At 44.7% G+C, this 25,000-nt stretch overlaps 1 protein-coding gene across 2 annotated transcripts in view; it reads left to right on the top strand.

Moving 5' to 3' along the window:
* LOC128701662 (FAD-dependent oxidoreductase domain-containing protein 2-like) overlaps positions 1-25,000 on the top strand; it is a 144,171-nt gene that overhangs the window by 35,127 nt on the left and 84,044 nt on the right. The window lies entirely within an intron of this gene.

Raw genomic sequence — 25,000 nt, 5'->3', positions numbered from 1 at the left:
TTCACTCGAATTCACTTGAAATCTTCTCCACATAACTCCACATTCACAAATCGATTTATTTTTTTTTATTTTTCCATTTTATTTCCCAGGTATGTTTCCCCACCCAGGCAGAAAATCCCTTTCATTAAATGATATTTTTTAACGTTGTAAGCTCTTACAACCCTCCTCTGTATAGAACGATTTTTTGTAAATGCGATTGAAACAGTACATATAATATCGAATGGTGTTATTGAATTTTAGATACAATTTGACAATGGCACTTACAGAAAGGTCATACTATAGAAGAGCTTTAAAAGAGAGGTTTACTGTTTAAACAGGTGTGTCCCGTAAGTCTGGAACCATAAGGTAAAATAACTCATCTCCGTGTCTGTTTATGCAATGCTTATGTATTGGAGTTAGATATTTAAGCTTTCAGGAACGGGACATGTCGCCTGCCACTACTATCACTAGCTAGCTGGGTGAATCTTATTGTAGCCAGCTGGCAGAGTGGTTTACACACTGGCCTGAAGTTTTACCCCTCACTTGCCATAGGTTCTAACCCCACTCGTACCCTGCTTAGAATAAGTAGTCCTGGCAGCCATCGAGCAGTGCTCTGTAACATTAAACATGAGTGCGAAAGTGTGAGGGAAGGTTGTTCAAGCAGGTCGTGTAGTCAGGTGTGAGGGGGAGTTATGTTCAAGCAGGTCGTGTAGTCAGGTGTGAGGGGGAGTTATGTTCAAGCAGGTCGTGTAGTCAGGTGTGAGGGGGAGTTATGTTCAAGCAGGTCGTGTAGTCAGGTGTGAGGTGGAGTTATGTTCAAGCAGGTCATGTAGTCAGGTGTGAGGGGGAGTTATGTTCAAGCAGGTCGTGAAGTCAGGTGTGAGGGGGAGTTATGTTCAAGCAGGTCGTGAAGTCAGGTGTGAGGGGGGTTATGTTCAAGCAGGTCATGTAGTCAGGTGTGAGGGGGAGTTATGTTCAAGCAGGTCATGTAGTGAGGTGTGAGGGGGGTTATGTTCAAGCAGGTCATGTAGTCAGGTGTGAGGGGGAGTTATGTTCAAGCAGGTCATGTAGTCAGGTGTGAGGGGGAGTTATGTTCAAGCAGGTCATGTAGTCAGGTGTGAGGGGGAGTTATGTTCAAGCAGGTCATGTAGTCAGGTGTGAGGGGGGTTATGTTCAAGCAGGTCATGTAGTCAGGTGTGAGGGGGAGTTATGTTCAAGCAGGTCATGTAGTCAGGTGTGAGGGGGAGTTATGTTCAAGCAGGTCGTGTAGTCAGGTGTGAGGGGGAGTTATGTTCAAGCAGGTCGTGTAGTCAGGTGTGAAGGGGAGTTATGTTCAAGCAGGTCATGTAGTCAGGTGTGAGGGGGAGTTATGTTCAAGCAGGTCATGTAGTCAGGTGTGAGGGGGAGTTATGTTCAAGCAGGTCGTGTAGTCAGGTGTGAGGGGGAGTTATGTTCAAGCAGGTCATGTAGTGAGGTGTGAGGGGGGGTTATGTTCAAGCAGGTCGTGTAGTCAGGTGTGAGGGGGGGTTATGTTCAAGCAGGTCATGTAGTGAGGTGTGAGGGGGGGTTATGTTCAAGCAGGTCATGTAGTGAGGTGTGAGGGGGGGTTATGTTCAAGCAGGTCGTGTAGTCAGGTGTGAGGGGGAGTTAGGTTCAAGCAGGTCATGTAGTGAGGTGTGAGGGGGAGTTATGTTCAAGCAGGTCGTGTAGTCAGGTGTGAGGGGGAGTTATGTTCAAGCAGGTCATGTAGTGAGGTGTGAGGGGGAGTTATGTTCAAGCAGGTCGTGTAGTCAGGTGTGAGGGGGAGTTATGTTCAAGCAGGTCATGTAGTGTGGTGTGTGGGGGAGTTATGTTCAAGCAGGTCGTGTAGTCAGGTGTGAGGGGGAGTTATGTTCAAGCAGGTCATGTAGTGAGGTGTGAGGGGGAGTTATGTTCAAGCAGGTCGTGTAGTCAGGTGTGAGGGGGAGTTATGTTCAAGCAGGTCATGTAGTCAGGTGTGAGGGGGAGTTATGTTCAAGCAGGTCGTGTAGTCAGGTGTGAGGGGGAGTTATGTTCAAGCAGGTCATGTAGTGAGGTGTGAGGGGGAGTTATGTTCAAGCAGGTCATGTAGTCAGGTGTGAGGTGGAGTTATGTTCAAGCAGGTCATGTAGTCAGGTGTGAAGGGGAGTTATGTTCAAGCAGGTCATGTAGTCAGGTGTGAGGGGGAGTTATGTTCAAGCAGGTCATGTAGTCAGGTGTGAGGGGGGTTATGTTCAAGCAGGTCATGTAGTCAGGTGTGAGGAGGGTTATGTTCAAGCAGGTCATGTAGTCAGGTGTGAGGAGGGTTATGTTCAAGCAGGTCATGTAGTCAGGTGTGAGGAGGGTTATGTTCAAGCAGGTCATGTAGTCAGGTGTGAGGAGGGTTATGTTCAAGCAGGTCATGTAGTCAGGTGTGAGGAGGGTTATGTTCAAGCAGGTCATGTAGTCAGGTGTGAGGGGGAGTTATGTTCAAGCAGGTCATGTAGTCAGGTGTGAGGGGGAGTTATGTTCAAGCAGGTCGTGTAGTCAGGTGTGAGGGGGAGTTATGTTCAAGCAGGACATGTAGTCAGGTGTGAGGGGGAGTTATGTTCAAGCAGGTCATGTAGTCAGGTGTGAGGGGGAGTTATGTTCAAGCAGGTCATGTAGTCAGGTGTGAGGAGGGTTATGTTCAAGCAGGTCATGTAGTCAGGTGTGAGGAGGGTTATGTTCAAGCAGGTCATGTAGTCAGGTGTGAGGAGGGTTATGTTCAAGCAGGTCATGTAGTCAGGTGTGAGGGGGAGTTATGTTCAAGCAGGTCATGTAGTCAGGTGTGAGGGGGAGTTATGTTCAAGCAGGTCATGTAGTCAGGTGTGAGGAGGGTTATGTTCAAGCAGGTCATGTAGTCAGGTGTGAGGAGGGTTATGTTCAAGCAGGTCATGTAGTCAGGTGTGAGGGGGAGTTATGTTCAAGCAGGTCATGTAGTCAGGTGTGAGGAGGGTTATGTTCAAGCAGGTCATGTAGTCAGGTGTGAGGAGGGTTATGTTCAAGCAGGTCATGTAGTCAGGTGTGAGGAGGGTTATGTTCAAGCAGGTCATGTAGTCAGGTGTGAGGAGGGTTATGTTCAAGCAGGTCATGTAGTCAGGTGTGAGGAGGGTTATGTTCAAGCAGGTCATGTAGTCAGGTGTGAGGTCATGGAGGAGGGTTATGTTCAAGCAGGTCATGTAGTCAGGTGTGAGGAGGGTTATGTTCAAGCAGGTCATGTAGTCAGGTGTGAGGAGGGTTATGTTCAAGCAGGTCATGTAGTCAGGTGTGAGGAGGGTTATGTTCAAGCAGGTCATGTAGTCAGGTGTGAGGAGGGTTATGTTCAAGCAGGTCATGTAGTCAGGTGTGAGGGGGAGTTATGTTCAAGCAGGTCATGTAGTCAGGTGTGAGGGGGAGTTATGTTCAAGCAGGTCATGTAGTCAGGTGTGAGGGGGAGTTATGTTCAAGCAGGTCGTGTAGTCAGGTGTGAGGGGGAGTTATGTTCAAGCAGGTCATGTAGTCAGGTGTGAGGAGGGTTATGTTCAAGCAGGTCATGTAGTCAGGTGTGAGGAGGGTTATGTTCAAGCAGGTCATGTAGTCAGGTGTGAGGAGGGTTATGTTCAAGCAGGTCATGTAGTCAGGTGTGAGGAGGGTTATGTTCAAGCAGGTCATGTAGTCAGGTGTGAGGGGGAGTTATGTTCAAGCAGGTCATGTAGTCAGGTGTGAGGGGGGTTATGTTCAAGCAGGTCATGTAGTCAGGTGTGAGGGGGAGTTATGTTCAAGCAGGTCATGTAGTCAGGTGTGAGGAGGGTTATGTTCAAGCAGGTCATGTAGTCAGGTGTGAGGGGGAGTTATGTTCAAGCAGGTCATGTAGTCAGGTGTGAGGAGGGTTATGTTCAAGCAGGTCATGTAGTCAGGTGTGAGGAGGGTTATGTTCAAGCAGGTCATGTAGTCAGGTGTGAGGAGGGTTATGTTCAAGCAGGTCATGTAGTCAGGTGTGAGGAGGGTTATGTTCAAGCAGGTCATGTAGTCAGGTGTGAGGAGGGTTATGTTCAAGCAGGTCATGTAGTCAGGTGTGAGGAGGGTTATGTTCAAGCAGGTCATGTAGTCAGGTGTGAGGAGGGTTATGTTCAAGCAGGTCATGTAGTCAGGTGTGAGGGGGGTTATGTTCAAGCAGGTCATGTAGTCAGGTGTTGTGTTCACTTTTAACTAAAACAATGGTATAGATTTTCTTACTCTTTACATCCTTTTCTGCTATTTTTTTTTTTATTCTTTGTCTCCTTTTGCTTATTTTTTTTACTTTTATTATTATAGGAAAGCATTAAATCCGCGTGGGTAAAAAAGTTTGATCCGAGAAAGGATAAGAAAATTATTCCTGGGATCAGGAACCCCTTACCAGTATTAAGGCTCGGTCCTCCGTTGTTACTTATTGTAACGCTAATGTTGCCCTCTCGTCTTCTGCTCGAATGGTCACAGTTATTCTCTAACCTTGCAAGCTGAGTGGTGACTTGACAATGGTGTTGTTGCAGAGGCTGCAGAGTGCTGGCAATTAAGAGGCACTTTAAGTTCCCCCGTCTTCTAATAACATGTTCATTTTTCCACTATTATCTACCTTATCCATAATTACTATCACATTTACTTTCTGTTTCGTAAGGTGAAGTCTAGTGTCTTTCCTTAATTCATGGTATAACTTAACGAGTCTTTGAGGACAATAGTGTTGTAGAGGTCTGAGCTTTGCTCTGACCTCTACAACACTATTGATTAAGGTTTGGAAAATGTCAGCTTTCAGACAGTTATTATTACTATTATTATTATTGATGCGTTAAACTCTCAGGGGTCACACAGCTCCTAGGGGAATGGGAGGCACTGAGGTTCAAACCAAGGAAGGGGAGGAGAGGCCAAATTCCTTGTATCAAGGGCCCATAAAAGGCATCAAAGAGCCCTTGAAGGGAGAATAATATGGATAATATTAAGAGGAACGTAGGCATCCAGCCGTAGCAACACACACACACACACACACACACACACACACACACACACACACACACACACACACACACACACACACACACATACACATACACACAGGGTCATTCACCCTGGCCTGATATAACTCAACAATAGCGCTTTGAAGCATTGTTAATTAGCAGACATAAATTCAGGTCATAAAAAAATGTATCTCTAGTTTATAGTTAAAGCTGAACATTAGTTTTTTTTAATGAAAACTCGACCAGATTCCTATTTTAATTATAATTACCTATAGTTTGTCATAGTCCTGGCTACTGAGGCACTGACCTGTAGAATGACTTAAACGAGGCAGTGGTGGAGGAAAGCTGAATACACAGCTTCCTGAGTAGGTATGATAAGGCCCAAGAAGCCAGGAGTCAGCGATGCCAAAGTGGTCTAGGAGGTAGGGCCAGGAGCTGAGTCTCAACCCCCGCAAACATGGGAGGTGGTAATCATGTTTGTCTATGGAATTCTAAATTTGTCGCAGTAATGTGTACTAAATGTTAGTCGAAGTAATTTAAAATGTGAGCGAAACTTGAGGAAAAGAAACATGGAGGAACAATATTTTCTCAGATTGAATTTTCGACTGATCAAGTCATAGGTATAACTTGATAAATGTCCAGAAGATCGAAACGACTCAATAAAATCTTGCTCAAAACGTGTCACTTCTTCAATATTGTCGGCAAAATCATTTATCATCATGAGAGAGCCTTATTAATTATGTTAATTACTGCAAGACTCTTCACCTGTCTTTACACCTGGATACACCTGTGTTTACACTTGGGTACACCTGTGTTTACACCTGGATACGTAATTAACGCCAGGGTCGTCATGTTTTCCTCTTCGCTAACGACTAAGTGGGCAATCAGTGCTCTAATTAAGTCTCCTTTGGTGTCAGCAGCTCTCACGTCAGCAATTAACGTAATGTTGATTGTGTACTTAACTAGCCGTGGCTGACATACTTACTCCACGAGTTGTAATGTTGTAGCTGCTTGTTGTTCAAAGCTAAAAGTGCAGTAAGAGGACTTATGGTTTACCAAATTGTCCAGCTGGCTGTTTTATAGTCAGTCAGCTTGTCGAGATAGCTGGTTTATGGTCCGTCAACTACTCCAGATATTATCTTGTTCCATCAGCTTGTTTATGTACGCACATTGGATTAATGGTACTGTCGGCAAGTAGATGAATAAGACACATGTGCAACTCTTTGTTTTATTTCGGAAACGTTTCGCCTGCACAGCAGGCTTCATCAGTCGAATACAGAATTGTCTTAGATAATGAAGACAGATGCAGATAGTTTGAAGTGTTCAGTCACTTAGTCTTGCAAGATAGTAGTAGTTCAGTTGCATATCGTTGATCACTGTGAAGGTATTCTTAGCAAGTCATTCAAGAGTATGAGCACTTGTCAGGCTACAGATTCTTCACTGCACTCTTAAGAGTTCTTGGTGCCAGTCGTAATATTAGAGGCCAAGTGTGTATTGTAATATGAACCATTAGAGGAATGAGGCAGACAGCTGACGATTATTTATTATTATCATCATTGTAATTATTGGGAGACTGTAAACCTGCACGGGTTGTACAATACCTTGGAAATGAGGGGTGATCAGTTGTTTTTACGAAGAAGGATGAAGTAGTTCCAATTCCTTGGATTAAAAGCTTGTTCACCTTTCTTTTATATCTTCATTTATGCATAAATATATTTTAATATAAAGATAACAATAATTTAAATACGAGAAGATGGGGAGAGGAAGAGGGTGGGTGAAGCAGAAAGTCTTGCCTCGGGAAACAAGGTAAAGTCAACAGAATTCCAAGAACTTGAGAAAGCAATTTTGTAACTCTTGAGTATCTGGCAAACTTTTCCACCTTGATGGACTGACACATTTAACCTGTGGATTCCCTCCAAGGAAAGAGAGACTGCAAAGCCTGTGTGTGTGTGTGTGTGTGTGTATATGTATGTGTATATATGTATGTGTATATATGTATGTGTATATATGTATGTGTATATATGTATGTGTATATATGAAGTGATCTAGGTTTCTCCTGACAAAGGTTAATGATAGTCTCCCAGATTCGTGTATGTCCTAGAGTGGAATACTGCAGCAGCTGTGCAATAATACCCTCTTCCCAGGCGGGTGACACTGTTGATCTGCAGAATGTAGAGAGAACCTTCACTATCAAAATCCATATTCACAATGCCTAAAGTTAACAATCTCTCGCCCGAGAGATTTTTAATTAACTCCACGCTGAACGTACCCCCTACGGAAGCTGTGGAAGGCAGATATTGTTGTCGACTGTAAAGTATCACGTTGACAAGCAGGAGTGCAATAAATGCCAGCAACAAGTGACTCGGTACAATAGGTCTGAGACTCTTCGACACTTTTCCTATGTAAGTGGAAATGCTGGCCATTATCTCTAGACTGGATTTTCATATTTTGACATCAAAGCGACAAGTTTATTGTGCACTCCATATCCATCCTGTTGATGGTAGTGGCTAGTTTGTGCACTCCATATCCATCCTGTTGATGGTAGTGGCTAGGTTGTGCACTCCATATCCATCCTGTTGATGGTAGTGGCTAGTTTGTACACTCCATATCCATCCTGTTCATGATAGTGGCTAGTTTGTGCACTAGATATCCATTCTGTTGATGGTAGTGGCTAGTTTGTGCACTCCATATCCATCCTGTTCATGATAGTGGCTAGTTTGTGCACTAGATATCCATTCTGTTGATGGTAGTGGCTAGTTTGTGCACTCTATATCCATCCTGTGGATGGTAGCGTGTACTTTATTGTGCACTTCAGCATCCATCCTGTAGCGCAAGAACATATGGATACAAAAAAGGCCTACGAACTAGGCTCCTGGGGGTTAAAAGGAGTACATTTGGATATATATCTACAGTTCGTTTATTTTTTTTGCCAGTATATGTAGGATATTTGTTACAAATATTTGGTATCATATTTTCATTAATAAGATACCTTGATATGTCATATATACAGTATTAGGTTATTGTACTTTACGAAAACATTAATAAATTCCACTAGATACTAACTGATCAGCCGGGCTGTTGGTACCCACGTTGGTGTGTGCAACGAACTGCAGCAGCCAGGCCGTCAAACAGGAAGCCTCGACTGAGACCAGGGCAGCGGGGGCCATGGTACCTGGAATCATCGGGTAAACACCCACCATCACTGCTCCCTGAGAAGCACAGGACCATAACTGACGCACACCAACCACGCCTCGCCACACCAGCCACGCCCCACCACACCAGCCAGCCCTCACACCCAGTTGCTTCTCTTCATACCCAATCTCTCCTCAGGGCCAGACCCCGCTCCTCCTCACGTGGGATCCTCAGGATAAAATGCTAGCTGGAGTGATCCTGCATAGTTTAGTGGCATCTAATGGTAGACGATAAATTTCTCTCTCCCTTCCTCTGAAGGTCTATCCCTTCTCTAAATTATCAGTTTCAACCCCTTCTATTCTCTCTATCCGTCCCTCAGTCCCACTCCATAACTTTCACCATCATAATGTAGCACCTGATAGCTCACTGGTGAGATCATTCGACTCACACCCCTCAAGGAAGGTTCCTTGATGTTGGTGAGGGGCTTTTGATTTAGGGAATTGGATCTGTGCTCCAGTTCCCCGAATTAAGCCTGAATGCCTTCCACATCCCCCCACCCAGGCGCTGTATAATCCTCCGGGTTTAGCGCTTCCCCTTGATTATAATAATAATAATAATAATAATAATAATTCGACTCACAATCGGAAGATCTCGGAATCGATTCCCTGGCACAGAGAAACGTCCCTGCTGCCCCTGCCCACCCAGCAGTTAAACTATGTACCTGTGTGTTAGCCCACTGCTGTGGGTAACACCCAGGGTAAAATGTCTTAGAAAACTCCAGTCCCACGTAAGAACCCTCCAGTCCTGTGTAAGAAACTCCAGTACCTGCTGGTAGGTCGTAAGTGTACCCAGTGATCTTGGTTAAAAATGGAGTCATTACCCTATCCGCTTCCAGGGTGTAATTTGATCTCATTTTGTTTTTCACTTCTTTCTGATTTTTGTTAGAAATTACCAGGAGGAGAATGAAGATGAGGTTAGAGGCAAAGAGGATGAAGGAGGGTGAGGATGAGGGTGAGGGGAGTGGGGAGGGTAAGAAGGGAGAATGTGGAAGTGTAAGGAGAAGCAGGGAGATTGTATATTGTGTGATAATTGGTAATAAATAATAATATTGATCTGTGGAGAGATTATCTGTTATATGCTTAGCCCAGAGGAACGAGGTTAGTGACTCATGCTGTGAGGTTACAGTGACACTAATGCTGTGAGGTTACAGTGACACGTGCTGAGAGGTTGGTGACATGCTGTGAGGTTACAGAGACACTCATGCTGTGAGGTTAGTGACATGCTGTGAGGTTAGAGACACTCACGCTGTGAGGTTAGTGACGCTAATGCTGTGAGGTTAGTGACTCGTGCTGTGAGGGTAGTGACTCGTGCTGTGAGGTTAGTGACGCTCGTGCTGTGAGGTTACAGTGACGCTCGTGCTGTGAGGTTAGTGACGCTTGTGCTGTGAGGTTACAGTGACGCTCGTGCTGAGAGGTTGGTGACATGCTGTGAGGTTACAGAGACACTCATGCTGTGAGGTTAGTGACATGCTGTGAGGTTACAGAGACACTCACGCTGTGAGGTTAGTGACACTAATGCTGTGAGGTTAGTGACTCGTGCTGTGAGGGTAGTGACTCGTGCTGTGAGGTTAGTGACGTTCGTGCTGTGAGGTTACAGTGACGCTCGTGCTGTGAGGTTACAGTGACGCTTGTGCTGTGAGGTTACAGTGACGCTCGTGCTGAGAGGTTGGTGACATGCTGTGAGGTTACAGAGACACTCATGCTGTGAGGTTAGTGACATGCTGTGAGGTTACAGAGACACTCACGCTGTGAGATTAGTGACACTAATGCTGTGAGGTTAGTGACTCGTGCTGTGAGGTTAATGACTCATGCTATGAGGTTAGTGACTCGTGCTGTGAGGGTAGTGACTCGTGCTGTGAGGTTACAGTGACGCTCGTGCTGTGAGGTTGCAGAGACACTCACGCTGTGAGGTTAGTGACACTAATGCTGTGAGGTTAGTGACTCGTGCTGTGAGGTTAGTGACTCGTGCTGTGAGGGTAGTGACTCGTGCTGTGAGGTTACAGAGACACTCACGCTGTGAGGTTAGTGACACTAATGCTGTGAGGTTAGTGACTCGTGCTGTGAGGTTAATGACTCGTGCTGTGAGGTTAGTGACTCGTGCTGTGAGGGTAGTGACTCGTGCTGTGAGGTTAGTGACGCTCGTGCTGTGAGGTTGCAGAGACACTCACGCTGTGAGGTTAGTAACACTAATGCTGTGAGGTTAGTGACTCGTGCTGTGAGGTTAATGACTCGTGCTGTGAGGTTACAGTGACGCTCGTGCTGTGAGGTTACAGTGACGCTCGTGCTGTGAGGTTGCAGTGACGCTCGTGCTGTGAGGTTAGTGACGCTTGTGCTGTGAGGTTACAGAGACACTCACGCTGTGAGGTTAGTGACACTAATGCTGTGAGGATAGTGACTCGTGCTGTGAGGTTAATGACTCGTGCTGTGAGGTTAGTGACTCGTGCTGTGAGGTTAGTGACTCGTGCTGTGAGGGTAGTGACTCGTGCTGTGAGGTTACAGTGACGCTCGTGCTGTGAGGTTACAGTGACGCTCGTGCTGTGAGGTTACAGTGACGCTCGTGCTGTGAGGTTAGTGACGCTTGTGCTGTGAGGTTAGTGACAGTAATGATCTGTACACAAGTGTCCTTTGAGACAGACAGACAGACAGACACACACACACACACACACACACACACACACACACACACACACACACACACACACACACACACACACACACACACACACACACACACACACACGCGTTGACTGGTGCAGCTCATTAGCTTGTAGAGCTCCCCAGGGTGATTGCAATGATAAGATAACATTTCGTTCGGATTTTTAACCCCGGAGGGTTAGCCACCCAGGATAACCCAAGAAAGTCAGTGCGTCAGTGCAACAGCTTCCCGTTTTCTTCCACTCACCTGCAACTTGACTGCCTTATCACCGGCTTTTCTGCATTCTCTTACAACTGAATTTGTCCAATTTTAAGTGCGGCGTTGCCAGTTCTGTCCTGATGTTCTTACTTTATATCTCCTTTAACCTCACTTTCAATGACTAAAATTTCTCGTGCGTTATATTCGTGGGGAAACTGTAAACCCGTAGGGGCCGTAGAGCGCTTTCAGCAGCATAGAGATTATTTTATCCATTTCGTTTTTTTAATCCATAATTGTAGATTATATTTTATGAAGCGTTAGACACGTGTGGGTCGCAGAAGACAGGGAGTGTTGGAGGCTTGATCCTGCGCCCACACACCACCCACCTCACAGCATACCCACCCACTTACCCCACTCTGCCATCGAATCTAGACATCTCACTCGCCTAGCACACCCAGACACTCACCCTTCACGCCCACCCAACTAACCCACTCACCCAGCACCACCCATCCAGTCGGTTGTAGCCCAGGTGACGTCAGTAGGCAGGTGTCCTGCCAGACACATCGAGAGAATGTTTCTATTTCAGGTCTCTGATGCTGCACAGGACAGTGGCGGAGGCGGAGGCACAGTGGGTGGAGGAGGCGGGGGAAGTGAGGGTAGCGGGAAGAGGTGGCTTAGTGGTTACCTGGAGGTTACCTGGAGGTTATTCCGGGGATCAACGCCCCCGCGGCCCGGTCCATGACCAGGCCTCCCGATGGATCAGGGCCTGATCAACTAGGCTGTTACTGCTGGCCGCACGCAGTCCGACGTACGAGCCACAGCTCGGCTGATCCGGCACTGACTTTAGGTATCTGTCCAGCTCTCTCTTGAAGGCAGCCATGGGTTTATTGGCAATTCCCCTAATGCTTGATGGGAGGCTGTTGAACAGTTTTGGGCCCCGGACACTTATGGTGTTTTCTCTTAGTGTACCAATGGCGCCCCTACTTTTTATTGGCGGCATTTTGCATCGCCTGCCCAGTCTTTTACTTTCGTAGGGAGTGATTTCTGTGTGCAGATTTGGGACCATTCCTTCCAAGATTTTCCAAGTGTAGATTATGATATATCTCTCCCTCCTGCGTTCCAACGAGTACAAGTCAAGTGCTTCCAAGCGTTCCCAGTAGTTAAGGTGCTTGACAGAACTTATACGTGCAGTAAAGGATCTCTGTACACTCTCTAGATCTGCGATTTCACCTGCTTTGTATGGAGATGTTAATGTACAGCAGTATTCCAGCCTAGAGAGAACAAGTGATTTGAAAAGGATCATCATGGGCTTGGCATCTCTCGTTTTGAAAGTTCTTATTATCCATCCTATCATTTTCTTTGCACGTGCGATCGTGGCACTGTTGTGATCCTTGAAAGTGAGATCCTCAGACATTACTACTCCCAGGTCCCTTACATTATTTTTCCGCTCTATTGTATGGCCGGAGTCAGTAGTATACTCTGTTCTAGTTATTATCTCCTCCAGTTTTCCATAACGGAGTAGTTGGAATTTGTCCTCATTGAACATCATATTGTTTACCGTTGCCCACTGGAAAACTTTGTTTATATCTTCTTGGAGGTTAACCGCGTCCTCAGCAGATGACAGCCTCATGCAGATCCTAGTATCATCCGCAAAGGATGATACGGTGCTGTGGTGTATATCTCTGTTTATGTCTGATATGAGGATAAGGAATAAGATGGGGGCGAGTACTGTGCCTTGTGGAACAGAGCTCTTCACTATGGCAGCCTCCGATTTAACTCTGTTGACCACTACTCTTTGTGTTCGATTTGTTAGGAAGTTGAAGATCCATCTCCCCACTTTCCCAGTTATTCCTTTAGCACGTATTTTATGGGCTATTACGCCATGATCGCATTTGTCAAATGCTTTTGCAAAGTCTGTGTATATTACATCTGCATTCTGATTTTCTTCCAGTGCATCCAAGGCCATGTCATAGTGATCCAGTAGTTGTGAGAGGCAGGAGCGACCTGCCCTGAACCCATGTTGCCGTGGATTGTGCAGATTTTGGGAATCCAGGTGATTTGCAATCCTGCTTCTTAGCACTCTTTCAAAGATTTTTATGATGTGGGACGTCAGAGCTATTGGTCTATAGTTCTTAGCTAATGCTTTGCTGCCACCTTTATGGAGTGGGGCTATATCCGTTGTTTTAAGTGACTGTGGAATTTCACCCATGTCCAAGCTCCTCCTCCATAGTGTACTTAGGGCACGCGAGAGGGGTTTCTTGCAGTTCTTAATGAAAACAGAGTTCCACGAGTCTGGGCCCGGGGCTGAGTGCATAGGCATGTTGTCAATGGCTTTTTCGAAATCTATCGGAGTTAGGGTAATGTCGGAAATCTGGCATACATTTATGGAGTTTTGAGGCTCATTCATGAAGAAATCATTTGGGTCGTCGATCCTCAGACCGATTAGTGGTTCACTAAACACAGAGTCGTACTGGGATTTCAATATTTCACTCATTTCCTTGTTGTCGTCTGGGTAAGTCCCATCCTGTCTGAGTAAGGGCCCGATACTAGATGTGGTATTTGCCTTGTTTTTGGCATATGAAAAGAAATATTTTGAATTTCTTTCAATTTCACTAATAGCTTTAAGCTCCTCCTGCCTCTCCTGGTTCCTGTAAGAGTCATTTAGCTTAAGTTCGATAGTTTCCACTTCCCTGGTCAGCGCCTCCTTTCGTGTATCAGATATTCTAGCACTCCTGAGGAGCTCAGTGACTCTTCGTCGTCTTCTGTAGAGGGAGCGTCTTTTTCTCTCCAGTTTACTCCTGCTCTTCTTTCTTAGGGGAATATGCCTAGAACATGCTTCGGCTACCAGGAAGTTGATCCTTTCAAGGCACTGGTTTGGATCCATGTCATTTAAGACATCTTCCCAACATGTTTCGTTTAGGACATGGTTTACCTGGTCCCAGTTGATGTTCTTGTTGTTGAAATTGTATTTTGTGAAGACACCTTCACAGGTACATGCATTCTGCTGTTCAGGACCCCTATGCATGTACGTCTGGACTTGGATTAGATTGTGATCGGAATTAGTTGTTTTTGATATTCTTATGTCTCTTATCAGGTCCTCATTATTTGTGAAGATAAGGTCAAGTGTGTTTTCTAGTCTTGTTGGCTCCACTATCTGCTGGCTTAAGGTGTGTTTTTCGCAGAGACTTAGTAGCTCATGTGTGTGTGACCTTTCATCTGCGCTACCTCCGGGGATTGTTTCAGCTATAACATTATTTGCTACATTCTTCCATTTTGTATGCCTTAGGTTGAAATCACCAAGCAGTAAGATGTTTGGGGATGGAGCTGGAAGGTTTTCCAAACAGTAATCGATTTTCAGTAGCTGTTCCTTGAACTGTTGGGAGGTTGCATCTGGTGGCTTGTATACAACCACAATGACTAGGTTTTGGTTCTCGATCTTTATTGATAGAACTTCAACTACCTCATTTGTGGTGTTCAGCAACTCCGTGCAGATAAGGGACTCTTTGACATAGAGGCCAACCCCCCCTTGTTGCCTGTTTTTTCTGTCGCATCTAAGAAGGTTGTAACCACTTATCCATATTTCACTGTCAAAGTGATCTTTTGTGTGAGTCTCTGTGAAGGCTGCAAACATTGCATTAGACTCCACTAGAAGTCCACTGATAAAAGGTATTTTGTTGTTGGTGGATGGCTTAAGGCCCTGTATATTAGCAAATATGAACGAGGTTGTATTCTGTGTTTGTTGGGGGGATTTTGTTATTGGCATCAGTAGTTGTAATTCTGGAGGGCCATGGGTGGCCACTGGCTGCGCCTCCAGTCCAACAAGGCTCCAAGGTGGTGGACTATTTTTGTTATTTCCTTCCATTTTCTTTTTTCGTTTCCTGCCACTAAAAAATCACCTGGAGTTGGGTAGTCGTAGCTACTATTGTTTGTCCTGTGGGGTCTGTGCCTCCTGGTCCCTTTTAGATGGTATGCAGGGCACTCGATGTTGTAACACTGCTTCTGGAGGACCGAGGAGTGGCACATTTTTGGGTGAAAGAAAGTACAGGAAGAAGAGCGACACACTCCTTTAGACAGGAGGTCGCTACATTTTTTGGGATGGTCAAAGTTGCATGTCCCATTTTTTTCCCCTGTTATTCCATGCGTACAGATGCCCCAAGCATAATATTTGCACAAATTCACCTTTGGTTGAGAATTGTTGGGAGGTGTGTTGTCAATTTCTGCAGGTTCTGGGACTGCACTATAATCCTCAGTATCCAAGCCAGGGCCACCCCGTCCTGGATTCCATCTACTTTCCCCAGTAGAGGAAGGAGGAGACTCCTCTCCAACATCTGTACTGTGGGCCACGGTCTTGTGCAATGATGGTTGTATATTTACTGTTTTTGTGGTGGTTTGGGTAGTGTCCCTAGGAGAGTCTGGGCTGGCAGTAAGGCTGGGGGCTGGGTCTGGGTCAGCACTGGGGCTGGGAGGTGGGGCTGGGGCTATGACTGTGATGGTTGCAGAAGAGTCTACCCCAGAGGAGGGCTCCTCTACTACATCTGTACTAGGGGATATGGCATTGGTAGCTGTGGAGGAGTCTTTAACTGAATCCAGATTTTCACAATGGCTGGGGGCTGGGTCTGGGTCAGCCCTAAGGCTGGGGACTGAACTAGCTGTTGTTTTTGTTTCCCGTGTTTTTTCTAGTGTGTATCTGCTTATTTTTGGGTCAGTTGTTGTAGACTGGGCATTCTCTGTGTTAGACTTTACTCCTCTCCTATCTTCCCATGCTCTATATATTCCAGGTAGACTATTCAATAGTTCCTCCTTTTTCTCGTGTTTATTGTTTATTAACCTCCTGAGTGCTTTCCTGATATCTATCCATAGTTCCACATCCCTGTTGCAGATCCAGAAACAATTAACAATTATTTAGTTCCTGATGAATTTAAGTTAACTAATATTACTGTCACGAGGGACATGGTTATTAAACAGATAGACAAACTGAAACAAAATAAGTCCCCGGGACCCGATGAGTTGTTTTCAAGGGTACTTAAGGAATGCAAGATGGAGCTTAGTCAGCCATTAACGAGTGTATTCAATGCGTCCATCCTTACCAGTGTTGTGCCAGAGATGTGGAAGATGGCTAATGTGGTTCCTATATTCAAATCAGGGGATAAGTCCACTCCTTCAAATTACCGTCCAATAAGCCTGACATCTATAGTGGGCAAGTTATTAGAATCAATTATAGCTGACATTATCAGAAGTCACCTTGAAGAGCATAACTTGATAAATGAATCTCAGCATGGATTCACGAGAGGTCGTTCCTGCCTGACAAACTTACTGACGTTCTTCAATAGAACATTTGAGGCAGTTGACAGTGATAAGGAATATGATATTGTTTATTTGGATTTTAGTAAAGCCTTCGACAGAGTACCTCACAAGAGACTCTTAAGAAAAGTGGCAGCTCATGGTATAGGAGGTAAAGTTCTAGCATGGATTGAGGCATGGCTTACCAATAGAAAGCAGAGAGTTACCATTAATGGAGTGAAATCCGAATGGGGATTAGTCACTAGTGGCGTTCCACAAGGATCAGTTTTAGGCCCTCTCTTGTTCATAATTTACATTAATGACCTTGATGAAGGGATTACTAGTGACATGAGTAAGTTTGCTGATGATACAAAGATAGGCCGTATAATTCACTCTGAGGAGGATATCAATGAACTCCAGGACGATTTGAACAAATTAATGTCTTGGTCTGAGAAATGGCAGATGAAGTTTAATGTGGATAAGTGTAAGGTACTTGCCCTTGGTAATGAAAATAACCCTCGAAGCTATAATCTAGGTGAAGTAGAGCTTGGTCATACAGAATGTGAAAAAGACTTGGGAGTCATGGTAAGCAGAAATCTAAAGCCAAGACAGCAGTGCCTCAGTGTGCGCAACAAGGCCAACAGATTACTTGGATTTATCTCAAGAAGTATAAGTAACAGAAGTCCAAAAGTTATTTTACAGCTCTATACATCACTAGTGAGGCCTCATTTAGATTATGCTGCTCAGTTTTGGTCCCCTTACTACAGGATGGACATAGACTCATTAGAGAACATACAGAGAAGAATGACTAAAATGATTTACTGTGTAAGGAACCTCCCGTATGAAGATAGACTTAAAGCCTTAAATCTCCACTCTCTGGAGAGGCGTAGAATGAGGGGAGATATCATTGAAGTGTATAAGTGGATGACGGGCATAAACAAGGGAGACATTAATAAAGTACTGAGGGTGTCGAACCAGGTAAGAACCAGGAATAATGGATTTAAGTTGGATAAATTTAGATTTAGAAAGGACATAGGTAAGTACTGGTTTTCTAACAGAGTTGTAGATGCGTGGAACAGTCTTCCCAGTGGGGTGATAGAGGCTAGGACCTTGGGTAGCTTTAAGAAGAGACTGGACAAATATATGAGTGGGAGGGGCTGGGTTTGATTGGTGTTGGGGGGTGCGGGAGTTGTTTCTTGAGTAGCTTTAGGTAGATGTCGTTTTGATAAGGACCTGCCTCGTATGGGCCAGTAGGCCTTCTGCTGTGTTCCTACATTCTTATGTTCTTATGTTCTTATGTCATTTTTGGTTGCAGTGTTTATTCTTGCACAGGTAACATGATGTTTTGAAAAGCAAAGGTTGCATGTGATTTTAGATTTTTTCCCAAGAGCCTTTTCACATGTCCCACAGGTATACTGTACTGCCATCCTGCCTGTATCCTATTTGCAACTGGGTACCAGAAGAGCCTGATCTTCACTTTACCTTTCAGCTCTGCATGCAGGTGTGGGTGTTATAGGTCAATACATGGGTATGTGGGATGTAATTAGCATGGAGACTTATTACCCATTAAAAACTTTTATGTTGTATAACATCATATATCATACATCCTACAGCATCTGATTCCTGTCATGATCACTGCTGTTTATCTTGTCCTGGACAGTTATATGTAGTGGTGGTGGCTGGGTTTCGGTGATGAAAGGTAGTTCGGTGATCAGGAGAATGGGGTATGGGTGCCAGTAGGGGGGTGAGGACCATCCCTTCTGGTTGGGGTGTCGGAGGGGGAGGGTGGCGAGAGGATTTGGTGGTGGTTTATCCTTTTCCACTATCCAGTCACTGCATGCTCACTGTTTCCCTGCACATCAATCAACTATCTCTTATTTTATTATTTCTACTATGGCTTAATACTTATCCAGTTTGTATCCCCACGTCTCCACTTTGCTTGGTTTGGTGATAGTGTGAAAGAAAAGTTGAATGAACGAAGGAGTGAGACTCTGAGTGGTGGCAAGACACTGTACACTCCTGCAAAACACTATACACTGTCTTGCAAGACAGTGTATAGCGTCTTGCAAGACGCTATACACTGGCAAGACACTACACTGGCAAGACTATACACTGTCTTGCAAGACGCTATACACTGGCAAGACACTATACACTGGCAAGACACTATACACTGGCAAGACGCTATACACTGGCAAGACACTATACACTGGCAAGACGCTATACACTGGCAAGACGCTATACACTGGCAAAACACTATACACTGGCAAAACACTATACACTGGCAAGACGCTATACACTGGCAAGACGCTATACACTGGCAAAACGCTATACACTGGCAAGACACTATACACTGTCTTGCAAGACGCTATACACTGGCAAGACGCTATACACTGGCAAAACGCTATACACTGGCAAGACGCTATACACTGGCAAGACGCTATACACTGGCAAGACACTATACACTGGCAAGACACTATACACTGTCTTGCAAGACGCTATACACTGGCAAGACGCTATACACTGGCAAGACGCTATACACTGGCAAGACGCTATACACTGGCAAGACGCTATGCACTGTCTTGCAAGACGCTATACACTGTCTTGCAAGACGCTATACACTTGCAAGACACTATACACTGGCAAGACACTATACACTGGCAAGACACTATACACTGGCAAGACGCTATACACTGGCAAGACGCTATACACTGGCAAGACGCTATGCACTGTCTTGCAAGACGCTATACACTGTCTTGCAAGACGCTATACACTTGCAAGACACTATACACTAGCAAGACACTATACACTGGCAAGACACTATACACTGGCAAGACGCTATACACTGGCAATACGCTATACACTGGCAATACGCTATACACTGGCAAGACGCTATACACTGGCAAGACGCTATACACTGGCAAGACGCTATACACTGGCAAGACGCTATACACTGGCAAGACGCTATACACTGGCAAGACGCTATACACTGGCAAGACACTATACACTGGCAAGACACTATACACTGGCAAGACACTATACACTGTCTTGCAAGACGCTATACACTGGCAAGACGCTATACACTGGCAAGACGCTATACACTGGCAAGACACTATACACTGGCAAGACACTATACATTGTCTTGCAAGACGCTATACACTGGCAATACGCTATACACTGGCAAGACACTATACACTGGCAAGACACTATACACTATCTTGCAAGACGCTATACACTGGCAAGACGCTATACACTGGCAAGACGCTATACACTGGCAAGACGCTATACACTGGCAAGACGCTATACACTGGCAAGACACTATACACTGGCAAGACACTATACATTGTCTTGCAAGACGCTATACACTGGCAAGACGCTATACACTGGCAAGACACTATACACTGGCAAGACACTATACATTGTCTTGCAAGACGCTATACACTGGCAAGACACTATACACTGGCAAGACACTATACACTGGCAAGACACTATACACTGTCTTGCAAGACGCTATACACTGTCTTGCAAGACGCTATACACTGGCAAGACGCTATACACTGGCAAGACGCTATACACTGGCAAGACACTATACACTGGCAAGACACTATACATTGTCTTGCAAGACGCTATACACTGGCAATACGCTATACACTGGCAAGACACTATACACTGGCAAGACACTATACACTATCTTGCAAGACGCTATACACTGGCAAGACGCTATACACTGGCAAGACGCTATACACTGGCAAGACGCTATACACTGGCAAGACGCTATACACTGGCAAGACGCTATACACTGGCAAGACACTATACACTGGCAAGACACTATACATTGTCTTGCAAGACGCTATACACTGGCAAGACGCTATACACTGGCAAGACACTATACACTGGCAAGACACTATACATTGTCTTGCAAGACGCTATACACTGGCAAGACACTATACACTGGCAAGACACTATACACTGGCAAGACACTATACACTGTCTTGCAAGACGCTATACACTGTCTTGCAAGACGCTATACACTGGCAAGACGCTATACACTGGCAAGACGATATACACTGGCAAGACACTATACACTGGCAAGACACTATACACTGGCAAGACACTATACATTGTCTTTCAAGACGCTATACACTGGCAATACGCTATACACTGGCAAGACACTATACAATGTCTGGCAAGACGCTATACACTGGCAATACGCTATACACTGGCAAGACACTATACACTGGCAAGACACTATACACTGGCAAGACACTATACACTGGCAAGACTCTATACACTGGCAAGACACTATACATTGTCTTGCAAGACGCTATACACTGGCAATACGCTATACACTGGCAAGACACTATACACTGGCAAGACACTATACACTGGCAAGACACTATACACTGGCAAGACACTATACATTGTCTTACAAGACGCTATACACTGGCAATACGCTATACACTGGCAAGACACTATACACTGGCAAGACACTATACACTGGCAAGACACTATACACTGGCAAGACACTATACATTGTCTTGCAATACGCTATACACTGGCAATACGCTATACACTGGCAAGACACTATACACTGGCAAGACACTATACACTGGCAAGACACTATACACTGGCAAGACACTATACATTGTCTTGCAAGACGCTATACACTGGCAATACGCTATACACTGGCAAGACACTATACACTGGCAAGACACTATACACTGGCAAGACACTATACACTGGCAAGACACTATACATTGTCTTGCAAGACGCTATACACTGGCAATACGCTATACACTGGCAAGACACTATACACTGGCAAGACGCTATACACTGGCAATACGCTATACACTGGCAAGACACTATACAATGTCTGGCAAGACGCTATACACTGGCAATACGCTATACACTGGCAAGACACTATACAATGTCTGGCAAGACACTGTATTGTCTTGTAAAGAAATTTTTTTTACAACGTTTCGTTCAGGAGTGCACTTTATCAAGTATGTAAAAACACGTAGATACCCTCTTGTAAGGCAAACCAGCACCCTGAGGTCAGGTCGGAGGAGGTCATGGAGTAAGGGAGAGCACGGTGATTATACTAGGTGGTGATGAGAGGGAGACGAGGCGGGGCCAGGTTATGAGCAACATTTTCATTATTTAAATCATGGAGGAGAGTAAGAATGATGTGTCGTGCCAGCACATACCTTTTCTTATTTGGCTCTCTAGTATTTGTGAAATATTGTGGACGCCTCTATAATCCTGCGCTTGGTTCTACCCTGATAACTGCTGCTTCTCAGTCCATGATGTGGGAGTGTAGACTGTGGTGAACCATCCATGCTGTGTTGACATCATCCATCCTGTAATAAAGTTGGTAGAATTACCGACAATATGTAAAGTAAAAGGACACAAGTGCAACTAATGTGACATTTTATTGTGGCAGTGTTTAGCTCTCCAGGAGCTTTATCAAGCCGTTACAAACAGTACATGGACACAGAGGGTATATATAGGCTCAGAGTGAGGTGCAATACTAGTGGTAGTAGTTGTGGTAGTAGTAGTAGTAGTAATACAATATGTAGAACAATTAACTTGCACATGAGTAAACAATTTAAAGGCTATTACTTGGGAAACAAAAATTGGTTAGACAAATATTTCTATTGGAGGCTGGATAGAGAAGGTCTGTTTCAATGTTCGTTCTCTGTAATGTGCTTGTGTAGTATTAACAGGAGAGACTGTGATGGCAGGATTTAATGTTTTCAGGAGGATTCTTGCCAAGACTTCAGAGATGGTGAAGCTGCCTTTGTTTTGTTTAATTGTATTAGAAACGGCTATTAGTGAAGATTCGAGGCACTTGCGTCTGCGGAAATTAGTTTCTTTGATCACTAGTTGGGCGTCCCTGAACTTCATGAGATGATTGGTGGAATTTCGGTGTTGTACACAGGCGTTGTTCAAGTTATCGTTCCTACATGCATAAATGTGTTCATTTATGCATGTAATAGCCTTTACATCGTTTACTCATGTGCAAGTTAATTGTTCTACATATTGTATTACTACTACTACTACTACTACTACTACTACTACTACTACTACTACTACTACTACTACTACCACTAGTATTGCACCTCACTCTGAGCCTATATATACCCTCTGTGTCCATGTACTGTTTGTAACGGCTTGATAAAGCTCCTGGAGAGCGAAACGTTGCCACAATAAAATGTCACATTAGTTACACTTGTGTCCTTTTACTTTACATCATCCATCCTGCTTGTGTATGTTCTTGTAGTCGAGTCTAAACCTTGTTAAAGTCCCTGCACACAGTGCTGTAAGCACATACATCAGTGGTGCTCTCGAGTCTGTGGTCTCGTTGTTTACTTTGTGATTTAAGGTATGACAGTTACATTCAAGTTGTCCTTACAAATGATGGGGGTGATGGTGGTGGCAACCTGTCCTGTGGGAAGGACAAGACGATGATGAATGTTGGATGTGCCCCAGAGTGGTGCGAATGACAGGGCTTTCCTCTCGCAGGAGTGGATGATGTGTAGAGGAAATCTAGAGGTAGTCAAGGCGTCCTCGATGTATTTGTCATCTGCAAAGGATTCTTTATTTACATATCTCGACTGAAAGTAGGAAAGAAAAACTGTGATGGCATCGCATTTCATCTTGGAATTGGGGTGGACAAAAGTGTTTGAGGTTCCTCTTTCTTGATAAGGGCATCAAGAAAAGGTAAAGAATCGTCCCTTTCTTCCTGTGATGGGATCTTTATGGTAGGTTCCACCAAGGTGACAGCGTCTCTCAAATTGTGAAGATTGAAGAGTATAGAGACAATGATCAGAATATCAACATCTCGGCTATACGGGATGATATTTTCTATAAACAAATATAACAATGTGATGAGTTCACTTCTCAGCACAGTCTTGGCCAACATTTACCTCTAACACGGATAACAAGAATGTTTCTACAATATCATCACCAGCAACGTCATATAGCTGAGATTTTTGTATGTGCTTGGAGATCATAGATTAATCACCTGTCAAAATACTTTCCCAGGCTAGTTGAGGCTTGAGAGGAGACCCGAATGTCTTGTGAATTATAGTTAGAAGTTGAGTGCAGAGCAACCTGTTACAAGGAGTCAGGATAAAAAGAGAGAAGTTAGATCAGATTGGGAAGATAAACTGAGGTACTGGTGTAAACTGAGGTGGCTAGTTATGTGTTACTTGATGATAACCACTTCTGAGGTTAATGCTGAAGGAATTGGTTGAGACCTAGTGGTTCACCAAGAAGCGTTCATGCTTAAGTATATCTTTTTGTTATTTTGCTACCCTTAGTTTTTTTTCTTGGTGAACCACGTTTAAGTCTTCAGCAATTCCTTCAGCACTGTTTTCGGAAGTGTCTGCTACTAGGTCTTCAGTACCAGTCACCGATGTCTCCACCACCTCTGTTCTGCTCACCATCACCGAACCTCTGTCTCCATCCTCTTTTTTAACATAAGTTGTTCCGCCTCCAGCTAAAAGTAACTAATCGTAATGTAATCCTACACTAGCGTGAGCAATTTCTTGCATGGCTTCAGTTGATCTAACGATAACTAATACGGTGACCTGGGTTTCTAATAAATCATAAATAACCTAAGGTCTATGAATAGACCTGGAGTTCCTCAATGTTCGTGTTCATCTTCCTCATCGTGTCTATCTTTTAGTGTTTCTTTTTCGGGTTTGTCCTTCGTGTGATTATCTTCCTTTTGATCCTCTTCCTTCTCATCTTGTTCATCTTCCTGCTCGAGGAGCAGTAAGAAGAGTGTGCTGTGACGAACATCTAGTGATTTACAGAGATGAGAGGGATGGTGGAAGGCAGTGAGGGATGGTGAGAGGGAGGGGAGGATGGTGGTAGGGAGGTATGGATTGTGGGAGGAAGTGTGACTTGGTGGGAGGGAGGGAGGGATGGATTGATAGTGGAAGAGGGATGGAGGGAGTGAGAAGCCTGAGGGTATGGAGAGAGAAATTAATGGATAGTGGGAGGGAGAGAGTGAAAGATAAATGGTGGGAGGCAGGTATTACTGGATAGATGGTGGAAGGGAGGTGTTACTGGGTGGATAGTGGAAGGGAGGTGTTACTCCATGGATGGAGGGGAGGGAGGGAGGTATTACTGGAACGTTGAAGGGATGCATTAGTGAATGGATGGTGAGAGGAAGATGATGTGAAAGAATAGAGAGAGAGAGAGAGAGAGAGAGAGAGAGAGAGAGAGAGAGAGAGAGAGAGCAAGAATAAGAAAGAAGAGGAAAAGCGAAAGCAGAACAAAGCGAAAACGAGGAGCGAGAGATAAAAAGAATATGGAATAATGGCATTGTAGGAGGGATGGAATGAGAGATTAAGTAGGAAAAATAAGGAAGTAATCTTGTATATGACGTTGAAGGGAGAGAGAAATCAGGATAGGGAAAAAGTGAGAAAGAGGAAACACAGACTGGAACAAGAAAAATGCACAACGACAAATAACAAAGCAGCTTTGATAGTGATGATTAATAATAATAAATGATGTGTGCCGTGGCCTGGTAGGCAACGCTCTCACTTTACACGCTAAGTGTTCATGGTTCAGTGCCCGGCAGGGTGGAAACCTTGGGCGTGTTTCCTTACACCTGTCCCAGATCACCTAACAGTAAGTAGGTACCCGAGTGTTAGTCGACTGGTGGTGTTAGCATCCTG

Source organism: Cherax quadricarinatus, chromosome 78, assembly GCF_038502225.1.
Source record: "Cherax quadricarinatus isolate ZL_2023a chromosome 78, ASM3850222v1, whole genome shotgun sequence".
Lineage (NCBI taxonomy): Eukaryota > Metazoa > Arthropoda > Malacostraca > Decapoda > Parastacidae > Cherax > Cherax quadricarinatus.
This window is presented reverse-complemented; position numbering and strand designations above follow the sequence as displayed.